Source organism: Ovis canadensis, chromosome 9 (genome assembly GCF_042477335.2).
Source record: "Ovis canadensis isolate MfBH-ARS-UI-01 breed Bighorn chromosome 9, ARS-UI_OviCan_v2, whole genome shotgun sequence".
Taxonomy (NCBI): Eukaryota; Metazoa; Chordata; class Mammalia; order Artiodactyla; family Bovidae; genus Ovis; species Ovis canadensis.
The window spans coordinates 77600801-77620695 of NC_091253.1; the positions used below are offsets into that span (position 1 = coordinate 77600801).

At 41.3% G+C, this 19895-nt stretch overlaps 1 pseudogene; it reads right to left on the reverse strand.

Moving 5' to 3' along the window:
* Positions 1-1651: 1651 nt before the first annotated feature.
* LOC138445873 (nonsense-mediated mRNA decay factor SMG5 pseudogene) lies at positions 1652-4603 on the reverse strand (annotated as a pseudogene).
* Between the last annotated feature and the right edge of the window lie 15292 nt (positions 4604-19895).

The following is a 19895-nucleotide window of genomic DNA, read 5'->3' on the forward strand; positions in this document are numbered from 1 at the left end:
TGAAGAAACGGAAATTAAAAAGATTTGTATGTACACACTACTATGTTTAAAACAGACAACCACCAAGGATCTACTGTACAGCTCATGGAACTCTGCTCAATGTTATGTGGCAGCCTGGATGGGAAGGGGAGTTTGGGGAAGAATGGATAAGTCCCTTTGCTGTTCACCTGAAACTATTACTACATTGCTTGTTAATCAGCTATATCTCAATACAAAATTAAAATTTTAATAATAATAAAGCAATAAAGATATCTACCACTAACATTTTTAAAAAATAAAAATGTGTTTATAGAATATAATTATAACTAAGAAAAACATGTATGCAGAGGAAGAATGACAAATTATAAATAAACTGAAAACAAAATGCTAATATTAGGGTATATCAACCTTTGGGTTTTTCTCTTTTTAAAGATTTTCTTCTGTGTATTGCAATTTTTCTAATAAAAACAATAAAATACTTTAAAAAGAATGGAAAGGGGGAAGTGACAGAAGTTTAACTGAAATATGAAGGCTTAGCTTAGGACAACTGAGAAATCAGAACCCATGAGTCAGGAAAAAGCTCAGAAGGTAATTTCTCTGCTTCTGAGGGGAGAAATTAGACCTGAGGTTGACTTAGGGAGGAATATATCCAGACAGAGAATGATTCAGATTCCTCAAGAACTTAGAATCCTAAAAGAAGATCAAGTTTGGCCTTGAAATATGATGGTTAATCAGGGAAAAACTCTGGGGATGGGGGGAGGGGAGGAGATTAATGTTAATACTTGTAATGCATGTCAATCTGAGTGAGTCAGTAGATATCCACTTGTGGCCAGTAGTCACAGGGTCCACATTCAAACTCTGCTAATGGAGGAAAAGAGCTACTCTCCAGAGTATACATCAGTAGGATGTTGACAAGAGGTCCCCAAAGAATCTGAGAGCCAGGAAAAAAGCAAGAGACAATGTCATGGTAGCCAAATTAGAGACTTTACCAATACTGTACCACTAAATAGTACCTACTCCCAGATAATCAGAAATGGAACCAGATCAGCTGATCCTTGGGGCTATTGCTGTCATATTAGAGGGAGCAAATGAAATCCTACCATAGTGTTCTGGGCTACTGACCTAGTCCTAGCCAGAAGGGAAAAACCTGAATGGAGCATAAAAGACAGTGAAGAAGTAACCAGGAATTGCAATAAAACCCTTCACTCCAATCAGAATTTTAACTTTCCATTTATTGAGCTTTCACAGATGGCAAAGCCTACCTTACATAATAGGCATGATCCATCACAATAAAATCGCATTAAAAAGTTTCATGTCACAAAACAAAGCAAAAAAAAAAAAACAGAGCAAAACAAATTACAGTTCCACCAGCTGAGCAGGGACTCAGAAATGCCTCCTTAAGTTTCTGCTTTACCATAAAAACACCAAATACTGAGTTAGTTTAACCTAGAGATATTTTCCAGACAGAGAATGTGATATCAAGTCAAGACAACAAAGAAGGAAACATGAAGGCCTCTGGGAGATGGTCCACTGAGACTCTACCCATAGGTAGGTAGGTACAGATATGAGTTTACACAATGGCTACCTTTAACATTAGGTGCGAACAAGAGAGGTGAACAGACTGAGCTTGATGTGTAAGTGCTAAGGGAGGAAGTAGGGAGATACGACCACGTCAGCTGACCATCTTCCACTTCCTGTAGAAGCGCAGGACATTCTTGACTTCCACACCAGCTTCAGTTGCTGTCCCCAGCACCAGCTGCAGGGGGTATGAGAGATTCCTAGGGTTGTCTAAACAGATGCCCGTGAGGATGGTCATCATAGTCCTGTGGTCGGGGGCCCCCAGCCAGGATGAGTCCAGCAGACCTCTGCAGAAGTCAAGCATGTTATAGAGGTCCCAGGCATCAGAGTCTGGCCTGGTCATTCTGGGTCTCATCAATGTCACAGACACACAGGACTGGCAGAGAAGGTACTGGTTCCCTCTCTTCAGCTCCCCCTCTAGGAAGGTGATGGCTGCTGAAGCCCGCTTGTCCTCCCTTCTCAGGATATACAATATGTCCACCACAATGTTGGGTACGATGAGGAGAAACTGACCACTGGTGGCAAGCTGCCGGATGACTGGCAGGTGCTCACAGAGGGCCCGGGGGTCAGGAAACAGGTAAGGGGTCAAAGCTGACTGAATCTGGATGTGCCTGAGAGTCTTCTCCAGCAGTACCACTTCACGTTGAAGCCACAGTTGTACTATGTCTTTGAAAAATCTGATCCTGGAAGTTTTCTCTAGCAACTGCTGAGATGGGTTGTCTGGTCCTTCAAACCCAGTGCTCACAAAGACCCCTGAATGAGAGTCATACTTCAGGAACTGTCCAGGGAGTGTCGTGGCGAAGTGGCCAAAGCTTCTGAGGAAACAGACGCGCACAGCAGCTTCATCTTGGGAGCTGAGTGGAGGTGAGTCCTGCTCCAAGCCTGCTCTCTCCTGGGAAGCCTGCTGCAGCCAGTGCTGGCCCAGGACAATGTCCTCTGGGAGCTGCAGGAACTGGGGAAGGTGTGGGCCCTTGCAGCTCTGCAGTAGCTCATGGAGATGGTGGGACAGGCCCAGGCCTGGCTCCTGAAGGTCTCGCACAGAGGGCAGCAGGTTCAGCAGCATGGACAGGTGGTCCCACAGGCTAAACAGGCTCCACCAACGTGCAGTGAGGAGGCTGCAGTTGGCACGGAGCCAGCCCACTATCACCTTGACTGTGGGCAGCAGCCCCTCTGCAGAGAGGACCTGCAGTTTCTTCTGAATGGTCTGGAGATTGCTGCAGGTTTGGCTGATGGGGGTGTTCTGCCCCAAGTTGCAGCCAGCAGGAGGCTCTGTCTCAAGACAGCTGTTCACGCCATCCTCTGTGACAGATGCTTTGCTGGAGGCAGGACTAGGAGGCGTCAGGAAACTGTGGCTGAAGACAGGAGCCAAGTGAAAGCCATGTTTGCCTGGAAGCTTGTGGCTCGATGGGGCTGACAGGCTAGCGGAACTGGTTGTTTTTAAGAGACCTAGGAGATGACTGGGAGGTTGACACGTCTTCAGCTTATCCCTGGGAGGGGAAATTCTATCTTTGGATTTGGCTCCACCCTCCTGCATTGCTTGTGGATTCAGGGAGCCACTTTCCTCATCATCAGTTGTGTCTGAATAAGTGGTTTCACTGCTGAGTTCTGAGCTGACCTGTGAGCATAAGGATGTGTTTTCATCTTCGTCTGTCTCATCCCAGTCACAGCAACAATGAAAACTGGCTTCTGGGTTGTCACCCTTACTGGAAACATGAGATGACCTGTGGGTTTTCTGAGATTTGCTGTGGCGGGGCCCAGGGGAGGGGGCTAGAGCATCTTGTTGCCCCTCCCCAGCCTCCATCTTCTGTTGGTCTTCCTTGTCCCTGGGGACGTCCATCTCTGGGAAGATGTTCCCTTTCTGGAGCTCAGCCTGGAGGCGAGTCGTCACGTGTTGAATTAAATGGGAGAAAAGGGTCAAGGTGAAGGTGACCGCTGTCCTGTGCTGCTTGGAGCCCGCTGTCCTCAGGCTGTGCACGCTCATGAGGCAGAGGACCACCATGTGGAAGATGAGGAGGTCGGGGAGGAACTGGTAGCCTCTTGCGGGCTTTCTCTCTCTGGAGGCCTGGCTCTGGTCGGATGGGCAGGGCCGATAGGAAAGACAGAGACGGAAGTCTTCCAGAACCAGCTGACACAAGGCCATGAGCCTGGTGGCTCTGAATTTCCTCTTAGGCTGCAAGAGACTCTGAAGGTAGAGGAAGCTAACCAGTAACCTTTTGTTATCCCAACACCGCCTCTGGCTGGGAGAGAGCTGCTTCCCCTGGTACCTCTTCAGCCGGCTGTATCTTTTTCCCGCAAGATGGTAGAGTCGTTTGAGGTTCCACGACGCCCCTTTAAAAGGCACTTCCGAGTGGAGGCAGCGCTGGTAGAAGTATGTGGCTTCCACACCATAGTACTTGCTCCCCGTGAGAGCTCCCAGCTGGTTGAAGGGCATGCCCATGTGTGGTGCCACTGACAGGGCTCCGTAATAACACCTCTCTGCCAGGTCCGTGGTGTGCAGGGCCAGGAACTCATTCTGAAAGCGGAACAAGTCTCCCAGGTACAGCAGGCAGCGGTGGCAGGCCATCCGCGCCCAGTCCACCTCTTCCTCTGACGCAGGCCCTGCTCTTTTGCAGCCGATGAAGCGGATGGCACTGTGAGGCCAGTCGATGTAGCTCCACAAGCCCAGCTGGTAGTGCTCCTGCAGGAACAGGAAAAGGTGTTCATAGAACCTGAGGCCACCTTTCAGATGCGCCCGCAGGGGGCCTTCCCACTGTTCCTCGGAGGAGTCCGTGTTTTTTCTGTCGGGCTTCAGCAGCAGCAGAGCCACGTCGGAGTACGTTTTCCTCCAGAGCAGCTCTTCTGCTTTCCTCCCATAATCCACTGGGTGCAGGAACATGAGTTTAATGCAGACTTGCTGGACCATATCCCTGAGGGCCAGGACATGAGGCTTGAAAAGCTCTTCGTGGGCATTTCCTTTTAGAAGGAAATGGTCGAGACGCCGAGCTGCCCTGCAAACATCCTGGTAGAGGAGTCTGGCCTTCAGGGCTTCTACCTGGCTGCTCTCCATAGGGCTGGACTCTTCCCACGACACTGATTTGTGTCTTCTGAGAAAAAGACAAAAACTATATATTAGTACTCACTCAGAGTCAGGAGGAGAAGGGGATGACAGAGGACAAGATGGTTGGATGGCATCATCAGCTCACTGAATACAAGTTTGAGGAAGCTCCGAGAGACGGTAAAGTAGAGGTAATCCTGGAGTGCTGCAGTCCACAGGGTCGCAAAGAGTCAGACATGACTGAGCGACTGAACGACACAGAGACCGAGGATAATAACAATAACAGCCACAATGGGGATGTATAAGGTCCTTTGTATGAAGGAGGCCGCACCTTCAGATCTCAGTTTAAATACTACTGTGTCTAAACTTCAGTTAGATGCCTCTCCTCCCCAGAGGAACTGGGTTTCTGGGACTCAACTGGTTGTGAATTTTTCTTGACTGTGTTTCTCCTACCATAGCACATCCATTATAATTGTCTATCATTCTTGCTTCCACATTGGATCACAAAGTTCTCTCAGAGAAAGGTTGAAATTAATTTACCATTTGGTTCTTAGTACCAAACAATACCTAGTTCAAGAGGATGCTCAGTAAAAAACAGTAAGTATATGAAGGCTATTTCAAAAGTCAGTTCCTCAATTATCCATTTCCAATTCAATGATTATAATGTATCAGAGCACTCCATTATACTATTTAAAATACATGCCTGAGTGAAATAAAATATAATATAATCTCCATAACTGAAATAAAAATGTTTAAATCCCATATCAAAATTAAATTTAATTAAATTAGTTAAAATTAATTTAAATATTGAGATAATAAATGTTATCATTTTTATAATATAAATTTATAATCAAGGTTTCGGATTTTTTTTGGAGAATTCAACCTAGATTCTACTTAGTGAAAATATTTGCAGTATACATATATTTAAATAGAGTAATACTTAAATAAAATATGTTAAATAATATTCAATGCATAAAATTATAAAATTCCTTATCTCTTAGCAGAATTTGCTTTTAGACTCTCAGGATGCAGAAGAGAAATATATCTTATGATACAAACAGAGTTCATATAAAAGAAAATACAAGGAGCAAACACAAAACAGAAAATGTCCTGCTTTTTCATACTAAAGAAAAAGCAATTTAAAACAAACTACAAACAATAATTTAATTACATCAAAGGAGTAGAGATTTTTGTAAATTATAATACATGATATTCAAAGTCATGGTGAAACTTATACAGACTTTACACAGCTGGAAGCATTAAGAGCTTTGAAAATACTTTTTAAGTTTGTAAAACCATTCATGTTCGTTCTTTAACCAGCAACTTTATTCATAGGAATGATGCTTAAGGAAATTTAACAAAAGCAAAAAGCTATATTAATAAGGGGACTGTTCCAAATGTATATCTAATAAAGGAAAGGAAGAAGGAAGAAAGGAAGGGAGAGAGAAGAGAAAAGGAAGGGATAGAGGGAGGATGGAATTAAAATTAACCAAAATAGTCTGTCATCAATGAATTGCTCATACATGTCTATATATATGACAGAAAGTCATTGTGTCCATTAATATAATAATTATAGATTTATAAAAATAATTACTTGGAAAAAGTGGAATGTGAAATAATATACAAAGTGGAAAATTACATCTTCCTAAACTATAATGTATAAATATTAAGAGATTCATGTGATAATAACTGGGGTTTTCTCCCCCAAAGTTCCTTAATACTGCTATAATCAGTCATTCTCATGCAACTTCTTAGTTGGTGCAATTTATGAATCTACATTTTTGTATGACTAGAATTTTTTAAAAGTAAAAAAAAGTAATTAAGCAAATACTTTAAAACTTTGATTCAGTAACCAGAATAAATATCATTAAAATGTCAAAAACATAAGATTCATTGAACACATAGAGTATACATAGAGCCAGAACAGCATACAAAATACCTATGATCTGTTGGTTAGTAGGATGTGAAATTTTGGGAGAAAGAAGGATGCAGGCAGAGTAAGAGAAGGAATTTGGGCAGGAGAACAAGGAAGCAGCCAAAATAGAGAAATTTTACGAGCAGTCGCTAGAATTTTCAAATCTCCAAAGCAAAATCTCCATCAACCAACACGAGCCTTTTCCTGGAATGGTACATAATGGTTAGCCCAGCCTTTCTCAGTCTTGAGAAAGCTGAGTGAAGGGAGAAGGTACTGAGAAAACACCTGGAGGAGAAAGATCTAGGTTAGATTCAAAGACACACATGTACACTTTTTCTAAAGGAAATTTCACTCCCAATCAAGTCTAAGGGGTTTCCCAGGAGGCTCAGTGGTAAAGAACCTATCTGCCAATGTAGGAGACGTAAGGTAATTGGTTTCAGTTCCTGGGTTGGGAAGGTCCCCTGGAGAAGAAAATAGCAAACCACTGCAGTATTTTTGCCTGGGAAGTTTTGAGGACAGAGGAGCCTGGTGGGCTACACCCCACTGGGTCTCAAAAGAATGACATGACTTAACGACGAAACAATAACATCAAGCCTAAGAGTCAGAAGCCAGACAGCTCAAGATAGGGAGAGAAAAAATCTAAGTCTTCAAATTTATTATACTATTTTGGAAGACATGGATTCGATTTGAAAGGCAGATACCAATAGGAATGGACTAAAGTCATATTTACTGGCCTTTTCTCCTTTCCTCTTAACCTCTAACTACACCTATTGACCTCAGATGACAACAACCCCCAGAAACCCTCCTAGGATGACTGTGGGAAACCTGTTGTCCCAAGACAAAAGGCCTACATCAACCAGGATTGGACAAAGCTCACAAATAGGCTTACAGACATCTCCCAAACTCCCAAGTTTGCCAGCTCTGAAAACAAAGACAGGCATAAATTAAGACAGAAGGATTTTCTCCAAGTTAAACATTTCCAGTCTGAAGAATTCCTAGGAACGATCCATTCTCTCTGAATGAACATAAAAGTCAGCTGGCTCCTGGCTGTGTTTTACTCCGACACTAATTTGGTGATAGACAGGGAGGCCTGGTGTGCTGCGATTCATGGGGTCGCAAAGAGTCAGGCATGACTGAGCGACTGAACTGAACTGAACTGAACCACCTACTTACCAGAACTCTGTCTTCCTTGGAGGACATTTGGATAAATTTCCCAGCAGGCTTCCTGATATAAGGCAACTCAGCACAGCTGTTCCCGATGAAGCCAGGGAGCAGTCACAGACAATTCTGTGAAGCCTGGACTAAATCTCGTGAAGTCCACAAATGAACAGCATTAAATCCCCTTCTTGAGATGGATGTAAAGGAGACTCTCCTCTGGACCATATATCTGAACTCACCAGTATGTCCCAACCTCTAGAGCATACTCCTACTCAACCTGCTGGTACCCCAGGCTTGGATCCCACATGCTAGGCTCTCAAGGCCTCTGGTCTATTACTTTGTTAGCACACCTGGTTTGACTCTGCATAATTGGCATCAGCTGGGTACACTCTGGCCAAGAAGGCTGACTCAGCTGCTCCCTCAGACAGGTAACTCAGAACCAGATATAACCGTGAGAGATTTGAAAAATCCATAGCCCTAAGAAAAAGGAGAAAATTCTAACACCTCATGGAGCGTGTGTGTATGTTAGTCACTCAGTTGTGTCTGATTCTTTGTGACCCCATGGACTGTAGCCCACCAGGCTCCTGTCCATGGGGTTTCCTCAGGCAAGAATACGGAGTAGATTGTCATTCCCTTCTCCAGGGGACCTTCCTGAACCAGGGATTGAACCCAGGTCTCCCAAACTGTGGGCAGATTCTTTACCATCTGAGCCACTCGGGAAGCCCCAAAATACTATGCCAAGTCACTTCAGTCATGTCCAACTCTTTGTGAGAGAACACTTAGGGTTGAAACTATAGGATGTCTTCAGATATTCAGAAGACTATGATAAGGAGAAACACACCTTCTTCTGTATGGCACAAAGGGAAGTCAGTGTATCTTTACATAGATGTTAAAAAGGCAGGTTTCAATTCAAGAAAAAAAAATAAAAGGTGAACTTTTCATTAAAGCCATCCAAAACTAAATGAGCTGATTGATGAGGTGGTTATCTTCTAGCTGGGAATGGATGAGTGAGTAAAAGTCGCTCAGCCGTGTCTGGTTGTGACCCCATGGACTGTATCCCGCCAGGCTCCTCTGCCTATGGAATTCTCCAAGCAAGAATACTGGAGTGTGTTGCCGTGACCTCCTCCAGGGAATCTTCCTGACTCAGGGATCTAACCTGCATCTCTTTATGTCTCCTGCATTGGCAGGCAGGATTTTTACCACTAGTGCCACCTGGGAAGCCCAGAAATAACCTGATTAAATACCAATAGTAAGTTGAATAAATAAATTGTAATACATACAGTAGAACATGTTTTTACCGTATAGTGGTAAAAATAAATGAAACATGCTGCATATATCCATATGGACGTATTACATATAGTGTTGAATGAAAGCAGTAAGCAATAGGAAAATATATAAAATATGAGGGTATTTATACCAAGGCCCAAATCAGGCAAAAGTGGAAAGTGAAAAAATTGGCTTAAAGCTCAACATTCAGAAAACGAAGAGCATAGCATCCGGTCCCATCACTTCATGGGAAATAGATGGAGAAACAGTGGAAACAGTGTCAGACTTTATTTTGGGGGCTCCAAAATCACTGCAGATGGTGACTGCAGCCATGAAATTAAAAGACACTTACTCCTTGGAAGAAAAGTTATGACCAACCTAGACAGCATATTCAAAAGCAGAGACATTACTTTGCCGACTAAGGTCTGTCTAGTCAAGGCTATGGTTTTTCCTGTGGTCATGTATGGATGTGAGAGTTGGACTGTGAAAAAGGCTGAGCACCAAAGAATTGATGCTTTTGAACTGTGGTGTTGGAGAAGACTCCTGAGAGTCCCTTGGACTGCAGGGAGATCCAACCAGTCCATTCTGAAGGAGATCAGCCCTGGGATTTCTTTGGAAGGAATGATGCTAAAGCTGAAACTCCAGTACTTTGGCCACCTCATGTGAAGAGTTGACTCATTGGAAAAGACTCTGATGCTGGGAGGGATTGGGGGCAGGAGGAAAAGGGGACGACAGAGGATGAGATGGCTGGATGGCATCACTGACTCGATGGACGTGAGTCTGAGTGAACTCCGGGAGATGGTGATGGACAGGGAGGCCTGGCGTGCTGCGATTCATGGGGTCGCAAAGAGTCGGACACAACTGAGCGACTGAACTGAACTGAACTGAACTGAACTGAAGGCAAAGTATTGCCTATGGATACATACTTAGATAGTAAAAACATAAAAGTAAAGGAATGATTATCACAAAGGCTCAAATTACATTTTGGACTGGGCAATTGTTGGGAACAGGGCTGAATCAGGAGGTGTACAGATTGAAGGAAGGATGATTTTAGCACTAATAATATCTATTTCTTCAATCAGAATGTGAGATGGATATATATATATATATGTTATATATAACATACTATATGTGTGTGTGTTTGTGTGTATTATATAGGCTTCCTAGGTGGCGCAGTGGTAAAGAATCACCCTGCCAATGCAGAAGCAGCAAGAGACTAGGGTCCAATTCCTGGATTGGGCAGATTCCCTGCAGGAGGAAATGGCAACCCCCTTCTGTATTCATGCCTGGAAAATTCCATGAACAAAGGAACCTGGCAGGCTACAGTCCATAAGGTCTCAAAGAGTCAGACACAACTGAGTCACTGAGCACACACACACATTTATAGATATAGAAATATATACATATATATAGAGAGAGGGTGACGAGGCTAACAAGTAATAAATATCATTAAACATTAACTGATTTTGTTTTCTATTAAATAGATTGATTTAATCTAATCAAGATGTTCCAAATTTGGTCAAAACAATTTTTTAGGTAGAGCAGGAACTAAAAAAAAAAAAAAAAAAAAAAAGAAATAAAGAAAACAAAAGAGTACAATTACCTCTCAAATAATCTATCAAAATACAATGATTCCCAGATAGTTGAGATCATGAGTGGTCAGTCACTTGTATAATACAATTAGGAGGGTATGATGTGTAAGATCCCTTTTAGTCCCAGTCTAACCTGCTTTACAAATAATTAGAGCACAAATCTTCCAGGTGTAGCACAAAACATTGCCTATTGCTAGTTGTGGTGTAGTGACACATTCTTATTTTATTTTCTCCCATCATGGGCCATCAAATTCAAGCTGTGATTAAAGATTAGCTCTCAGGTGTAAAGGATAATGTTTTCATTTATTTCTACAAATCGTATTTCCTTTTGAAAGCAATGTGGCTTTATGAGAGAGCCCTTATAAAAGAGCTTAATGATTATCAATTTTACACCTAATTATCAGGAGTACAGTGCCATCTCTTGGAGACTATGTTCTAGAATAAGACTATTGGAAACAATATGTACCTATAGGTATATCACAGGGAAATCCTACATAATGAACTTTGGAGGAAGTCTCTAACAGATATTTCTAAAGCAAAATATCCCAAATCAAGATCACAGGAATGTAAAGTGATTCCACTATGTCTGTGAGCCACTGTTTTCTGCCCTACAATCCTTATTTTAAGAACATGAATAAATTGAAAAATATCCAGGAAAGTGTTTGAGATGATTAGTGATACAGACATCATCACTTTAAGGAGGGGAAAAAGCCTGAATGGCCTAAGGACATTTATGCTAAAAAAAGAACACTTAGGGGAAACCATACAGATGTCTTCAAATATTCAGAAGACTATGATAAGGAGAAATACACCTTTTTCTGTGTGGCGCAAAGGAAAGTCAGCGTGTCTTTACATAGATGTTAAAAAGACAGGTTTCAATTCAAGAAAAATAAATAAATAAAAGGAGAACTTTTCATTAAAGCTATCCAAAAATAAATGAGCTGATTGATGAGGAGGTTATCTTCTAGCCATGAATGGGTGAGTAAGTAAAAGTCACTCAGTTGTGTCTGACTCTTTATAACCCCATCGACTATACCCTGCCAGGCTCCTCTGTCCATGGAATTCTCCAGGCTAGAATACTGGAGTGGGTTGCCATTTCCTTCTGCAGAGGATCTTCCTGACCCAGGGATTGAATCCCAGTCTCCTTCATTGCAGGCAGATTCCTTACTGTCTGATCCACCAGGGAAGCCCCATGGAAGGGGTTTAATCCAAACCAGATGGACTATCAGGCACTCTGTAGATGAGTTTTGCTTTTGTGTGGTAGACTGTCTTAAATGACTGCTAATGTTCCTTTTAAATCAAGGATTCTCAAGTTTTCTCCCATGATGATTCATTAATCTATTTTCAGAAGCTGCTTACCAAAATGCTATGGATTTATATAAAAACTAAAGTCACATTATCTGAACATTCATTTTAGCCAAGTAAGTTAGAAAATAAGTGCTTTTCCTTCATTTGATTATTTTGATTACCCTCAGTGGTTTAATTATCATTACCAAATTTGGACAGGGTTAATCTGGAACACAATCTATGGCTTTTAAATAAGAGCTTCCAGTTTAAAAATAGCCCAAATGAACAAAGGAAATTGCAATTTCAATTCAAAAGGAGAACTGACACTAGCAAGTACCAGTATATTGATGGAAGAGTGTGTACAATCATTGTAGAAAGGCAAACACTTCAGAGAAGAGAACTGCAAGGACAGACCTCTTTTTGCAGGATGAAATCTGAACTTTCCTGTCAGTGACAAGGTTAAAGCAGTACACCACCCACTCAGAAAATGAATCAGACACAAAGAGGCAGATTCTCCCAGAACTTAAAGCACTTCTGAAAGCTGCCTTAACTCTTTCACAATACAGGGAAACAACAACAACAAAAAGAAAATATCCAAAAATACTTTTGTAGGTACGAAAATTTAATACAATTACAACTCATGTTGGGACAATGGAAAGCATTCCAAATGTCCATTGGGGGTAATTAATAAATTACAGTTTATCCAAGTAATGTAATATTACAGTATTCAGAAATTGTTACACTCATTATGTGTCATAACCATAAACCTTAAAATAGCAATGACTGGTGCTAGGTAGACAATACAACTTTGTAAAACTATAGGTTTGTCATATTTTAAAAATATACACAAAAATACTAGAAGGTCAGACAAGATGGCAAGCTACCACGAGATGCTGGCTCTGCACCTGTGCTTGACCCTAGAGAAGCTGCAGAAAGAAGGGGGAGATGGGTGGATCCAGGAACATGAAACTGTGCAGATGATATCATCTTACACACCAAATAACTGTTAAAATTAATAAAAGCATTCAGTCAGGTCTAGGATACATTCAGTAAAGTCTGGGACCTCCCTGGTGGTTCAGTGGTTAAAAGCCCACCTGCCAAGGCAGGGGACACAGGTTCAATCCCTGGTCGAGGAAGATCCCACATGCCATGGAGCAACTAAACCCATGTGCCACAACTACTGGGTCCATGCTCTAGAGCCTGGAAACCGCAACTACTGAGTCCACGTGCTGCAGCCACCGAGGCCCGTGCACCTGGAGCCCGTGTTCACAAGAGAAGCCACCGCAATGAGAAGCCCACACAAGGTGACAAAGAGTGGTCCCTGCTAACTGCAACTAGAGAAAACTCACACAACAACAAAGAACAACACGACCAAAAAAAAAAAAATCAGTTGTGTTTATACATACCAATAACAAACAAAATGCCCAAAAAATAAGAATAAAGAAAACAATCCCATTTACAATAACAACAAAAAAATATTTAGAAATAAATTTAACTAAGGACATGAAAAATTGAAAACTATAAAACACTGATGGAAGAAATCAAAGAAAATACAAATAAATGGAAAGATAACCCGTGTTCATTGATTGGAAGATTTAATATTGTCAAAATGTCCGTTCTACCCAAAATGATCTATAGATTCAATTAAAACCCGTATCAATATTCTAATGGAATTTTTAGAGAAAAAGAAAATCCTAAAATTCATATGGAACCAAAAAGGCTCACAATACAAGAGAGCAGAAAGGTGGTTACCAGAGGGTGGGGGGCAGAGGAGAAAAGAGGAGATACTGATGAAAAGATATAAGCTTTCAGTTATAAGGTAAAGAAGTTTGGAGATCGAATATACAACATGGTGACTGTAATAACAATGTATTGTGTACTTGAAATTTGCTAAGAGAGTAAATCTAGTGTTCTCAACACAGAAAATAGCAACTATGGAAGATGATGGATATGTTAATGTGACTGTGATATCATTTTACAATGTATGCCTTTATCAAAACTTCATGCTATATACCCTAAGTAAATACAGTTTTTATTAGCCAAAAGTAAATAAAGAAATAAATAAATTTTAGCATATAGCCATCAGAAACCTCTGAGGAGCCAAGTTGGTTGGGTCCCAGTCAGACGGAGGTAATGAGGGAAGAGACATGGGCAGCCTAGAACAGGAGAGCCTCCAAAACCACGATTGTGGGAACAGACTGAGGAGAACTTCCTGGTCCAGTCTTTGATCCTACCTCTCACAGTCCTGGATCATAGGCAGCATAACAGCAGGAGGACCAGCCAGAGCTAAATAGAGGCTTCAGGGTAATATCCAGGCAGGCATAGACCCTGGAACTAGTGAGGAAGGGCAGAAAACAAGAGGTGCAGTTATGTGGTGGTTATTTACTCATCGAGTCACTTCTGACTCTTTTGCAGCCCCATGGACTATTGTCCTCCAGCCTGCTCTGTCCATGGGTTTCTCCAGACAAGAAGATTGGGCTGGATTACCATTTCCTTCTCCAGGGGAATCTTCTTGACTCAGGAATCGAACCCACATCTTCTTCATTGCAGGTAGATTCTTTACCATTGAGTCACCAGGGAAGCCCAGAGACAGGTGGATTAACCCCTAATTATTTGTGTACTTTCTTCTCCTTCCATCATGCTAAGTCCATAGTTCTCAAAACAGGGTTCTTGATTAGCAGTATCAGCATCAATTGGTAACTTCTTAGAAATGTAAATACTCTTCTCCATTGCAAACATAACATATCAGAAAGTCTAGGGAGTGTGGGGCCCAGCATTCTATTTTAACAAGCGTGCCTGATGATTTTGATGCACACTAAAGTTATAGAATCGCTGGTCTAGGTGATTTCATCCAAGACAAGCAACCACTGGGAAAGAACAGTGCCTGAGGGAGAGAGAGAGCGCAGATCACTGGGAGGTCAGGCCTTATCAAGTGTGCAGTGTCAGGTGTGGGGGAGGAAGGAATGTAAAGAGGGTGTGGTTTAGTCCAAGTGGTAATATCAGATTTACCACTGGTAACATCTGATTCCCTGGGAACCTACTCCCTAAATTCAGCTAGAGGAATACAAGTTCAATAGAAGAAAAACAACAAACTCAACACTCTGTAGTAGAAGAAGCCAAATTAATGGATTGGCTAAAATCAAGATTTTAAATTAGAAAAATTTTAAGAAAAATATTTATCCTCAAAGAAACAACAGAACATTAAACAGGAACCAGGAACAGAATCATCAGTTCAGTTCAGATAGTCATGTCCGACTCTTTGCAACCCCATGAATCGCAGCACACCAGGCCTCCCTGTCCATCACCAACTCGCAGAGTTCACTCAAACTCATGTCAGTCGAGTCAGTGATGCCATCCAGCCATCTCATCCTCTGCTATCCCCTTCTCCTCCTGCCCCCAATCCCTCCCAGCATCGGGGTCTTCTCCAATGAGTCAACTCTTCGCATGAGGTGCCCAAAGTACTGGAGTTTCAGCTTTAGCATCAGTCCTTCCAATGAACACCCAGAACTGATCTCCTTTAGGATGGACTGGTTGGACCTCCTTGCAGTCCAAGGGACTCTCAAGAGTCGTCTCCAACACCACACTTCAAAAGCATCAATTCTTTGGCGCTCAGCTTTCTTCACAGTCCAACTCTCACATCCATACATGACTACTGGAAAAACCATAGCTTTGACTAGACAGACCTTTGTTGGCAAAGTAATGTCTCTGCTTTTTAATAAGCTTTCTAGGTTGGTCAAAACTTTCCCTCCAAGAAGTGTCTTTTAATTTCATGGCTGCAATCACCATCTGCAGTGATTTTGACACTGTTTCCACTGTTTCCCCATCTATTTCCCATGAAGTGATGGGACCAGATGCCATGGTCTTCGTTTTCTGAATGTTGAGCTTTAAGCCAACTTTTTCACTCTCCTCTTTCACTTTCATCAAGAGGTTTTTTAGGTTCTCTTCACTTTTTGCCATAAGGGTGGTATCATCTGCATATCTGAGGTTATTGATATTTCTCCTGGCAATCTTGATTCCAGCTTGTGTTTCTTCCAGTCCAGCGTTTCTCATGATGTACTCTGCATATAAGTTAAATAAGCAGGGTGACAATATACAGCCTTGATGTACTCCTTTTCCTATTTGAAACCAGTCTGTTGTTCCATGTCCAGTTCTAACTGTTGCTTCCTGGCCTGCATACAGATTTCTCAAGAGGCAGGTCAGGTGGTCTGGTATTCCCATCTCTTTCAGAATTTTCCACAGTTTATTGCGATCCACACAGTCAAAGGCTTTGGCATAGGCAATAAAGCAGAAATAGATGTTTTCCTGGAACTCTCTTGTTTTTTCAGTGATCCAGCTGATGTTGGCAATTTGATCTCTGGTTCCTCTGCCTTTTCTAAAACCAGCTTGAACATCTGGAAGTTCACAGTTCATGTATTGCTGAAGCCTGGCTTGGAGAATTTTGAGCATTACTTTACTAGCATGTGAGATAAGGAGCCAGAATCTGGAAATTCTGCATACGAAAAATATAATCATTGAAATAAAAAACTCAAAGTTGGAGTTAAAAAACAGAAAGGATAATGCTATGAAGACAGCCCCTTAAAAATAGAGTTGGGGGAATGGATGAGATCTGAATGATACTATTTATATAAAATAAAAGCACAGATAAACAAAACAATGCAATAGATGGTCCCAAAATGTGTGTATATATACAACTCAAAGAACATAGATTAAAGAATAGAATGACTAAGGGGATGTGAAATTGGAGTAGGGATGAAAATGAAAAAGAAAAAGAATAGAAAATGAGAAAGGCCTTGAACAGACCATTGATGTACTTCATTATGACAAGACGTATAATAAACTCAGGTTTCTGCCTTTGAGGACCAAAAATAAGATCCTTTTTAAAAGAATTATATTTTTTAAAACTGTAAAGGAATACAGAAAATAATAGTAGTTGTTCTAGTACAGGATAAATTTATGGACATTTTGTCCATAACTTTAAAACACTGTAATTTTTCAATTTATAATAATATCTTAGCCAAATGAATGATTTCCTTCAGGAAGTTATTTATATGCTCAGATAATCTGACTTTAATCAATTTATAATTTGCAATATTAAACTGAATTTTTTGCAGTTATGAATCACAAGGAAAACAGTACCTTCAACGATGCAATACCATTTTGAGACATTAATCCTTAAGATAAAGATACAGACTTTTCAGTCAGTAAATGTCATCAAAAAAAAAAAGAGAAAAATTGTCATCATTTAAATTATCTAAGCTTCTGAAACTTGTGTCAGTTGCTTTGTTTTATTCATCAAAAACTCCTTTTCTAATGTTCAACCAGGTTAATGATGAACAACCTTTATATTGTTAGATCAAATTGCCTGACATTTCTCTCTAGATATATGTGAAAATTAGAAATAGTCCCAATCTCCATTCTTGACAGCACATTATTTTTGAATATTGTATTTAAATTTTGTATTATTGTGCCAATAAATTTTTAATTGAATGAAATCCCCATAACACAAAATTAGCCATTTAAAAGAGTAATTTAATAGCATTTAGTATTTAGCATTTAGTATATTCACAATGGTGTGAAACAATTACCTCTATCTAGTTTCAAAATATTTTCATCATAACACAGCACTGTAAATCAACTATACTCCAATATAAGATAAACATTTCTTTTTAATTTCATCAACCCTGAAGGAGATCCTGTACCCATTTACACAGTCACTTTCTAGTCCCCACCTCCCCTGCCTCTGGCAAAAGCTGTTTGTCTTTCTGTCTCTCTGTTTACCTATTCTAGACATTTCCTATAAATAGGATCATATGGTATGTTTGTGTTGCTTTTTAGGTCACTTCTGAAGGAAATCACTTTAACTGCTTGAGTTATTAAAATCTCTGATTGGGACGGCCCTAATGGTTTAAGCCATATTAGTTTTCAAATAAATGTTGTTGTTCTTATAAACTCCAAACTTAATTGAATGTTGAAAAGAAGTTAAACAGTAGAACAAATACAAATGATACATATCTGCCCAAGTCTATCTTTTTGGGGGGTGGTGGCCACTTGGCGAGGCATGCAGAACCTCCCCAAGCAGGGATCAAACCCATGTCCTCTGTAGTGGAAGCTCAGAGTCTTTGCCACTGGACCACATCTTGACATCTGCCTAAGTCTAACCTCATCCCCTTTTACTGTCCTTCCAATCCCTAAAAACCACTAAGTTAGATTTCTGACAATGCCCTAAATCTCATGAACATGAGTGCTGTGTGGTAAGTCGCTTCAGTCGTGTCTGACTGTGCAAGCCTATGGACTATAGCCTGCCAGGCTCCTCTGTCCGTGGGATTCTCCAGGCAAGAATACTGGAGTGACTTGCCATGCCCTGCTCCAGAGGATCCTCCCAGTCCAGGGATGGAACCTGCATCTCTTATGTCTCCTGCACTGGCAGGCATGTTCTTTACCACTGGCGCCGCATGAACACACCATGTCTATTCATGCCTCCCCATTATGCATACTAATCCCTGGAATGCATTTCCCCCCATGACTACCTAACCCTTACTCAGGACTAAGATAAAACATTACCTGCTCTTCCAAAGTCTCCATCTTAAACGTTCTCTGACTCCTTTACCTCCACATCACCACTCTGCCTTGTTCGTGCCTCTCACATTGTACTTACCATGTTGCATTGTAAATAAAATGTTTATATGTAATTCCTCTACTTGATACTGAATCCTTTTGTATAACTTTAACTTTCTAAAAATCAACAAAGTATTAAATGGATCACAAATATACCATGGACCATAGTTAGATAACCTTTGATTAATAACAGTGGCCTCATAATTTGGTGCCTGCATAAGTGGCCTAAGCATCCCCTGAGAGCTTTTTCCAAATACAAATTCTTGGATCATACTCAAGACCTACTGAGTCAGAAACTCTGGGAGGAGGCACCTAGCAATCTGGGATTTAAAATACCCTCCAGGGGATTCCCTGTTGGTCCAGTGGTTGAGACTCCCCCCTTCTATTGCAGGGGACATGGGTTCGATCCCTGGTTGGGGAACTAAAATCCAAAATGCTGCATGGCAAAAAACAAATAAATAATATTCTAAAAAAATAAAGTAGGTTCTTTTTAAAAAAAGAAAGAAAGAAAAGCCCTCTAGGTGATTGTGATGCACACTCAAGTTAGAATCATTGACCTAGAAAATTAAGAACAACAGAAGAGCTATCTTAATTTGGCCTCTGGGAAAACATACCCCCTGGCTCTCCTGTGACCTCTGAGGCTGCTCTTCCCAAGTATCCTTTATTGAATCCTCCTCCTTTTGCCCACACCTCCGTGCTGGAGTGCCTCTGGGTTCACACTTCAGGTCTCTTCTCTGTCTGCACTCACTCTAGGCCCATGCACACTTTCTAGACACCGATGACACCCAAATCTATGTCTCTCACTCCACCTCTCTAAATCCCAGACCCATATAAATCTGCCTTCTCAGTTTCTCCACTTGGATGTCTGCTTGGCATCTATGAGCTCTTAATCTTCTTCAGAAACCTATGATTCTCCATTACACCTTCTCTATCTCAGTAGACTTGTTTGCCAAGTTTCTCAGACCAAAAACCTTAGAGTCATCCTTGACTCCTTTTCTTCTTGTGACACTTTACAACCAACCACCCATCAGCATATTTATTCCTGAAACTTCCAAACTACATGCTCAGCAATTTCCCACCCTCACTGCTGTGCCAACTACAGTCCCAGCTGCCATTCTCTCTTGTCTGGATTCCTCATTAGATGAGCCTCTCTGCTAAGATTCCTGTTCCACCACCACAAACACACACCTGTTCAGTTCTCCATACAACAGCTGAAATATTAACCAGATTATTCCATTTCCCATCACACATTTATTTTTAACATCCAAATCCTTTCCATGACCTATAAAACACTGCATTAACTTGCCCCCAAAACCCATGACAACCATCTTCCCAGTCATTCTTATATCCTTTCTTTTCTTCAAACACTCAAAAGATTCACTTTAGGGGTCATGCTTATACTATTCTCTTTGTTTATAATGGGCTTCTCGTGACTCTCAGGAAGGCCCTTCAGTGCTCTTCATTCCTATCT